General features: G+C 42.3%; 1 pseudogene; it reads right to left on the reverse strand.

The window, feature by feature from the left end:
• Nucleotides 1–5178: 5178 nt before the first annotated feature.
• On the reverse strand, nt 5179–6507 carry LOC138400721 (transcription elongation factor A protein-like 9; annotated as a pseudogene).
• Between the last annotated feature and the right edge of the window lie 487 nt (nt 6508–6994).

Here is a 6994-nt window from a genome sequence, read left to right on the forward strand (position 1 = left end):
AGGTGGCCACACATATAATAAAAGAAAAGATTAGTATTTGAGTATGTAAGTAACGCATATACATCAATAAGAAAAAGATAAATAACTAGATAGAAAAATGGGCAAAGAATATGAATGTACAATTCACAGAAGGGAGACCCCAATGGCCCCAAAAAGATTGATTAACCAGGAACTAAAACTCTGTGTTGGCCCCCACAGTAATTAACTCCCTCACCCCTAGTAGCCCTCAACAATGGCTGGCTGGAGTTGGTGTATAAATACCCCAAATACACCAGTGACTTTGCCTCTCTGTGTCCTACACCATTTCCCAGAGTTTCCCCCATGGACTTAAGGTCTAATTGCTCACAGTAGTAACTGGCTTGACATTGCACCCTGTAGTGACTGCCTTCCCTTCCCCTGTCTCACTGTCTTACACCCCTACCTGCTTCGTGTCCCACATTGCCATGTTAACCTTGAATTCTTGCCTCAGGGCCCTCTTCTGGGAGAACCTAAACTAATATAAAATTGTTCAAGCTTCCTGCCAGAATCAAACAGAATCTGAGCCCCTGGCAACACTGTGAGAAAAAAATTACAGCCTCCCTTGAAATGCATATGGGAGATGGGGTCTGATGGCTGGGGACCCAGATCATGGCCCAGACCAAAGCTGCCTGAAGCCCAGGACTCTGGCTCCTGGACCTCCTGCAGGTCTGCTTTCTCTCTGTCCTCTTTCAACCTTGCCCACAATCAGTGCCCTTGGCCCTGGCTTGCTCAGGTTCATAGCTAAACTCTCCCTGTTCCCTGAGCCATTTTTGATATGCTGATCTGGTGTTAGTCTCTTTAACTTGGTAAACACTGCAATCTGGGCCACACCTCTAGTCACGGGCTAGGTATTTGGTCAGCTAGTTCTGCACACACGGTTATCTTGGGGTTCCTGCCACAGTCACAGTACAAGTGAATGCAAGAAAAAAGCTTTAAAAAGGCTATAAAACAGCCTGAGCAAAAACGAGACCCCCTCTCTACTAAAAATAGAAAAAAATTAGCCGGGTTTGGTAGTGCACCCCTGTAGTCCCAGCTACTCGGGAGGTTGAGGCAGGAGGATCACTTGAGCACAGGAGTTAGAGGTTGCTGTGAGCTAGGCTGATGCCACAGCACTCTAGCCGGGGCGACAGAGTGAGACTCTCCCTCACAAAAAAAAAAAAAAAAAAAAAAAAACGGGCTGTAAAAAAGGCTGCATGGCTGCCAGTGGCTTCTCAGATAGTGGGAGTTGGTGCCAGTGGCTTTGGCAGCAACACGAGATGGGGATTTCTACACAGGCATCAGAGGCCTTGTCCACAACCCTAGCAGCAGTTTGTATCAGGGCCTTGGGCAAGTACTACAAACAGAGATGGTGTTTCTGGTGGTGTCAGGATCATGTGCTTTGTTGGAGTCAGCCTGGAGAGGAGATGGCTTTTCTGTGCACCAAAGCAGGAAATGAGGGAATATGGATTTGCCGTGTTGTCTCAGTAGTAATATCTCCCGCTATGGGTTGGGTGTGTGCAGGGTGACTTCCAAACCCTTGTTGCCTAAATTAGTTATCTTTTGCTACAAGACAAATCATCCCCAAACTTAGCAGTTTACAACCACAACAATTTATTAGCCTCAACTTTCCGTGGATCAGAAATTGCTCAGGTCTCCTGCTGTGGGAGGTGTCGTGGAGGGGCTCCCCCACTGCCTTGTGCTACCGCAGGCCAGTTCCTTGGCGACGCTGCTCCTCCATCTGGCACCTCTGGCTGCAGGACTCCCCACTGGCCTGGGACGGCCTTTCTTGGAACTGCACTGAGGTCTGAGATTCTTCCTAACCAATCCTTGCTTCCCCCATTCCTTCACAGCTGTCAGATTTTTATTCCCATCTGAGTCCTCTCCTTGCCATTTCCTGCTTCTTTCTCCTTTATCCTTTGCAGACGTTTCCCCCAATAAATCTCCTGCGTGTCTAATTCTGTTTTGGCATCTGTTTCTTGGTAGACCTCCCAGGCGTACACAGTGCTGGAGCTGGTTCCCGCTGGCTTGTGAGAGCAGAGTCTGTGTCCCTCTCCCCTGTTCTGCATTCAATGACATCATGTTGGTAGCTTGAAATAGGTCATGGTGGGAGTATTTACACCACAGAAATCATCTAATGCATGAGGGCTTCCCCTCAGTGAGCTGGTTGTCAAAAACTTATCAGCACACCTCTGATATATACCCAACAGAAATGTGTATGTATGTTCACCAAAAGACCTGTATTAGATTCCTAGACTGTTCACACCATCATTATTCACAGTAGCCTCAGGCTGGAAACTGCTCAAATGTCGTCAGCAGTAGGATAGATCAATAAATTGTCATATCATGGAGTATATATTTTTATACAAAAGAACATGGTAATGAAAATAAATTACCTACTTATATACAACAACGTGGATGAATCTCACCAACATAATGCTGAGTGAAAGAAGCCAGACACAAAAGATTCCATTCTGTAGGATTCCGTTTATATAAAGCAAAACTAATCTATGGTGTAAGAAGTCAGGAGAGTGATTCCTTGTGGAGGTAGTGACAGGGAGGGGACAAGAGGGATCCTGATAATGTTATATTTCTTGATCTGGGTGCTAGGTATATGGGTGTGTTTACCTGGTGAACATTCATTGAACTGTCTATGTATGATCACTTTCCTGTATTGAGCAAAGAGTTAGGAGAAATGTGTATTTAGTTAGTTGTTCCATGAAGGCAGGGATTTTTAAAAATAATTAAAAAAATATGGCCGGGCGCGGTGGCTCACGCCTATAATCCTAGCACTCTGGGAGGCCGAGGTGGGCGGATCGTTTGAGCTCAGGAGTTCGAGACCAGCCTGAGCAAGAGCGAGACCCCACCTCTACTAAAAATAGAAAGAAATTATATGGACAGCTAAAAATATATATAGAAAAAATTAGCCGGGCATGGTGGCGCATGCCTGTAGTCCCAGCTACTCGGGAGGCTGAGACAGGAGGATCGCTTGAGCTCAGGAGTTTGAGGTTGCTGTGAGCTAGGCTGACGCCACAGCACTCACTCTAGCCTGGGCAACAGAGTGAGACTCTGTCTCAAAAAAAAAAAAAAAAATATATATATATATATATATATATATATATAATTGTAGAAAAAAGCACATACAAAATATCATCTTAACTATTTTTAAGTGTACAGTTCAGCAGCGTTAAGTATATTTACATCATTGTGCAACAGATCATCAGAACTTTTTCATCTTGCAAAACTGAAACTCTATACTCATTAAATAACCACTGCTCATTTCCCCCTCCTCCCAGCCGGTGGCAACCACCTTTCTACTCTGTGTTTCTATGACCTTAACTACTTTAGTTACCTCACGTAAGTGGAATAATTCAGTATTTGTCTTTTTGTGACTGGCTTATTTCATGCAGCATAATGCCCTCAAGGCTCATTCATGTTGCAGCATAAGCATGTGACAGGATTTCCTTCCTTTTTAAGGCTCAGTAATATTCCATTGTATATTTATACCATATTTTGTTTATCCATTCATCTGCTGGCAGACAACTGAGTTGCTTCTACCTCTTGGCTATTATAAATGATGCTGCAATGGACATGAAAATACTAAAATATTATACCTTTTCAAGATCCTGCTTTCAGTTCTTTTGGAAATATACCCAGAACTGATACAGCTCGATCATATAATTCTATTTGAGGAGCCACCATGCCATTTTTCATAATGGCTGCACCTTTTTTTTTTTTTTTTTTTTTTAGAGATGAGGTCTCCCAGGCTGGAGTGCAGGAATGCAGTGGCACAGGTCACCACAGCCTCCAGCTCCTGGGTTTAAGCAATCCTCCTGCCTCAGTTTCCCAAGTTGCTGGGTAGCTGCAGTACTTTATATTCCCACTAACAGGCACAAGGGTTCCAAATTCTCCATATCCTCGACAATACTCCTTATTGTCTGGTTTTTTGATAGTAGTCATCCTAATGGTGTGAGGAAAGAGAGTGATTTTGATATCCTTTTTCACTTCTGTCTCCCCAGAGTATAGATCAATTCCTGGTATATAGTAGCCACTCAATAAATATTAGTTGCATCAATGAATGAACTGAATGAAGTGACTTCCTATGTAGTGTATGAAGTGGGCTGAATGGTGGCCCTCCAAAGATATGTCCGTGTTCTAATCCCTGGAACCTCTGAATGTTACCATATTTGGAAAAAAGGCCTTTGCAATAGTAATTAATTAAGGATCTTGAGATAAGGAGATCATCTTTGATTATCCAGGTGGGCCCTAAATTCAATAATGAATATTATTGACACACACAGGCGAATATAGACACAGAGGAGAAGGTGATGTGAATACTGAGACAGAGATCAGATCCATGGCCACAGGCCATGGATGCCAAGGAGTGCTGATGGTCACCAGAAGCTGGAACAGATAAGGAAAGATGCTCCCCTAGAGTCTTCAACAGTAGTGCAGCCCTGCGGACACTCGCATTTCAGACTTCTGCTCTCCAGAACTGTGAGAGAATAAATTTCTGTACTTTTTTTTGTTGTTGTTATTGTTATTCTAAACTTTTGTTATTTTTAGCAATGATAATGTGTGTTCATTTTAGGAATATGGAAAATCCAAATAGGCAGAAAAAGAAAAAAATCATTCATTATTTATCTCACCGCTGATAGACTGCGTTTTTGGTCTTTCATCTCTCTCAAGTTTTTATGTGCACATATGCAATATGCAAATGTACTCTTACCTTTCAAAAATAGGATATTCACAGCCGGGCACAGGGCCACCCACCTGTATTCCCAGCTATTCAGGAAGCTGAAGTGGGAAGATCCCTTGAGCCCAAGAGTTTGAGGTTGTAGTGTGTGATTATTGCGCCACTGAACTCAAGCCTGGGTGACAGGCTGGAGATCCCTAAAAAAAAAGATATTTATATATTACTTAGTAACCTTTGTTTTCCTTTTATATCCTATCAGGAGTCTCTTTTTTACAAATGAGTAAAGCTCTCCTTTTAAAACACAGAGACTTGTAGATTGGTTCCAAACATGATAAACAATGAGATGCAGATAACAAGAGAGGCATCGGAAACCACTATCAACAACAGGTTAAAAGTAGAAAGATAGACAAAGGTATATTAGGAAAATGCTAATAAGAAGAAAGTTGTATGGCACTGTTAATATCAGCCAAAATAAAAATCAAGGTAAACTACATTAAAAAGACATAAGGGTAGTTTGGATTAACCTTCCTGCGCATCATTAGTTTGTTTCTCACTGTCCTTATTTCCTCTATTTCATCCACTTCTCTAAACATATCTTCATTGCTTATTAATTAATTTATTTATTTTTATCTTCATTGCCTAAATGCTTGTTGTGTATATCTTCTTTAAACTCCTGGAGAGACTGAATCAACCTTTCTCTAAAAGTTCCTTCTGCTTTTTCCTCCTCTGTCTCTTGCTCCTCCTTAGCTTTTCCTCAAACTTTGGTTCACTTTCATTTTCTAGTTTTCCTTCAATTATTTGATGGTGTTTTTTAGAGTGGAAAGCTTAGTAGGTGTGGTTCCATCTGGTATCTGTCTGCCTCTCTTCCTTCCTTCCCTTCTTTTTCTTTTCTTCCTTTCTTTTTTTTTTTTTCCCCCCTGATTATTCCTCTTTGAATGCAAGTACTTCCCGCACTGATCAGGTCAGTTTCTTCCTCCTCCTTTTCTAGCCTTGGGTCCTGCTAAGAACAACAGACTTGGGAAATTCCTGCAAGTTGACTCCTTCTTGTTCCCTTGGCCTTTGGCACCGTGGTCTGCACTGCTGAAGGAAGCTGGTACCCAGACAAAACAAAGACCAGACTAGCAGAACTTCTGCACACCTTGACTCCTAAATTTCTATAGTTTTATGCCACCAAGTTTGTGGTAATTTCTCATGGTAGTCACAGGAAACTAATATAAATTATCTATAATTATGAGAAATTCTAAGGAGCTTTTATACAAAAGGATGGCTTCAGTTTGGGATCTAATTTGAAGTCCCTCTTCGTGGTCATATTTAGCAAGGCCATTTGTCTTTTAACAATATTACTGTTTTCATTATATCTCATCTAGGTACAGGAGAAAATTTTTGTTCTCTGTTGTAGAAATTTGGGGGAGAAGGCATGAGTCTAGCTCATCCAATGGAAGTTTCAAGTCCCCTGCCTTTAAATTGATGAGCTCTTCCAAATGCTGGGTCTTGTCCCTTAAGCTGGTATAAAGGTCACTCCCTGTACTTGTCGGGCTTGTCTGTGGAGGCCACCAGGAGCTCTGCCAACAGCTCGGGGGATAACCTTATGCTCCCAGGTCAAGGACTCCTAAACACTTTCTCTTAGAGCCTGCCAAGGATTATTGCAATCTTGTGCTTGTAAACTGACCTATCCTTCATGTGGGCTACCTAATGCAGCTGCCAATGGAGCTTCTTTCCTACCCAGAAACCTCCCAGTTGTATTGGTTCCAAACTTTCAACATCAACCTCTTTCACAGGCAACACAGTACCTTACCTGTTAGCTGAGATTCTGACATCCATAATCAGAGAATTACTTGGTCCCACGTGACTAAAAGTATAAGAAGAACTTCAGCATACTAAAATATGTTGATATTTCAAATAATGCAGAATGGGGTCTGGTGATGCTTGGGGAAGGTCTGATGGCCAGTCAGATAGATCTTACCAGGGCAGCATCCAATCTTTGCTGTATATGTTCAATAAATATCTGTTGTATGTATTAGACATACTAATCTAATCTAATCTACATCTCATACATACAACAAGCATGCTGTTGGTACTCCTCTGAAATTTCCTTTACTGGTTCCTTCATACTGCTGTGAGTGTTAATTGCTGAGATACGTGTACAAAATGCTGCTCCCTTACCTCCCGGTGGGATCAACTCTGTGGTACAATTCACGCTCCAGGGCTTTCCATGAGATCAGGCTGAAGCTCCACTCTAGAGAAGACCATGTCCTTGCTCAGCTCCCTTCTGGGCTCTATCCACTTCCTTCACTGTGTTTCTTT

The sequence above is a fragment of the Eulemur rufifrons genome, chromosome 20, assembly GCF_041146395.1.
Source record: "Eulemur rufifrons isolate Redbay chromosome 20, OSU_ERuf_1, whole genome shotgun sequence".
Taxonomy (NCBI): domain Eukaryota; kingdom Metazoa; phylum Chordata; class Mammalia; order Primates; family Lemuridae; genus Eulemur; species Eulemur rufifrons.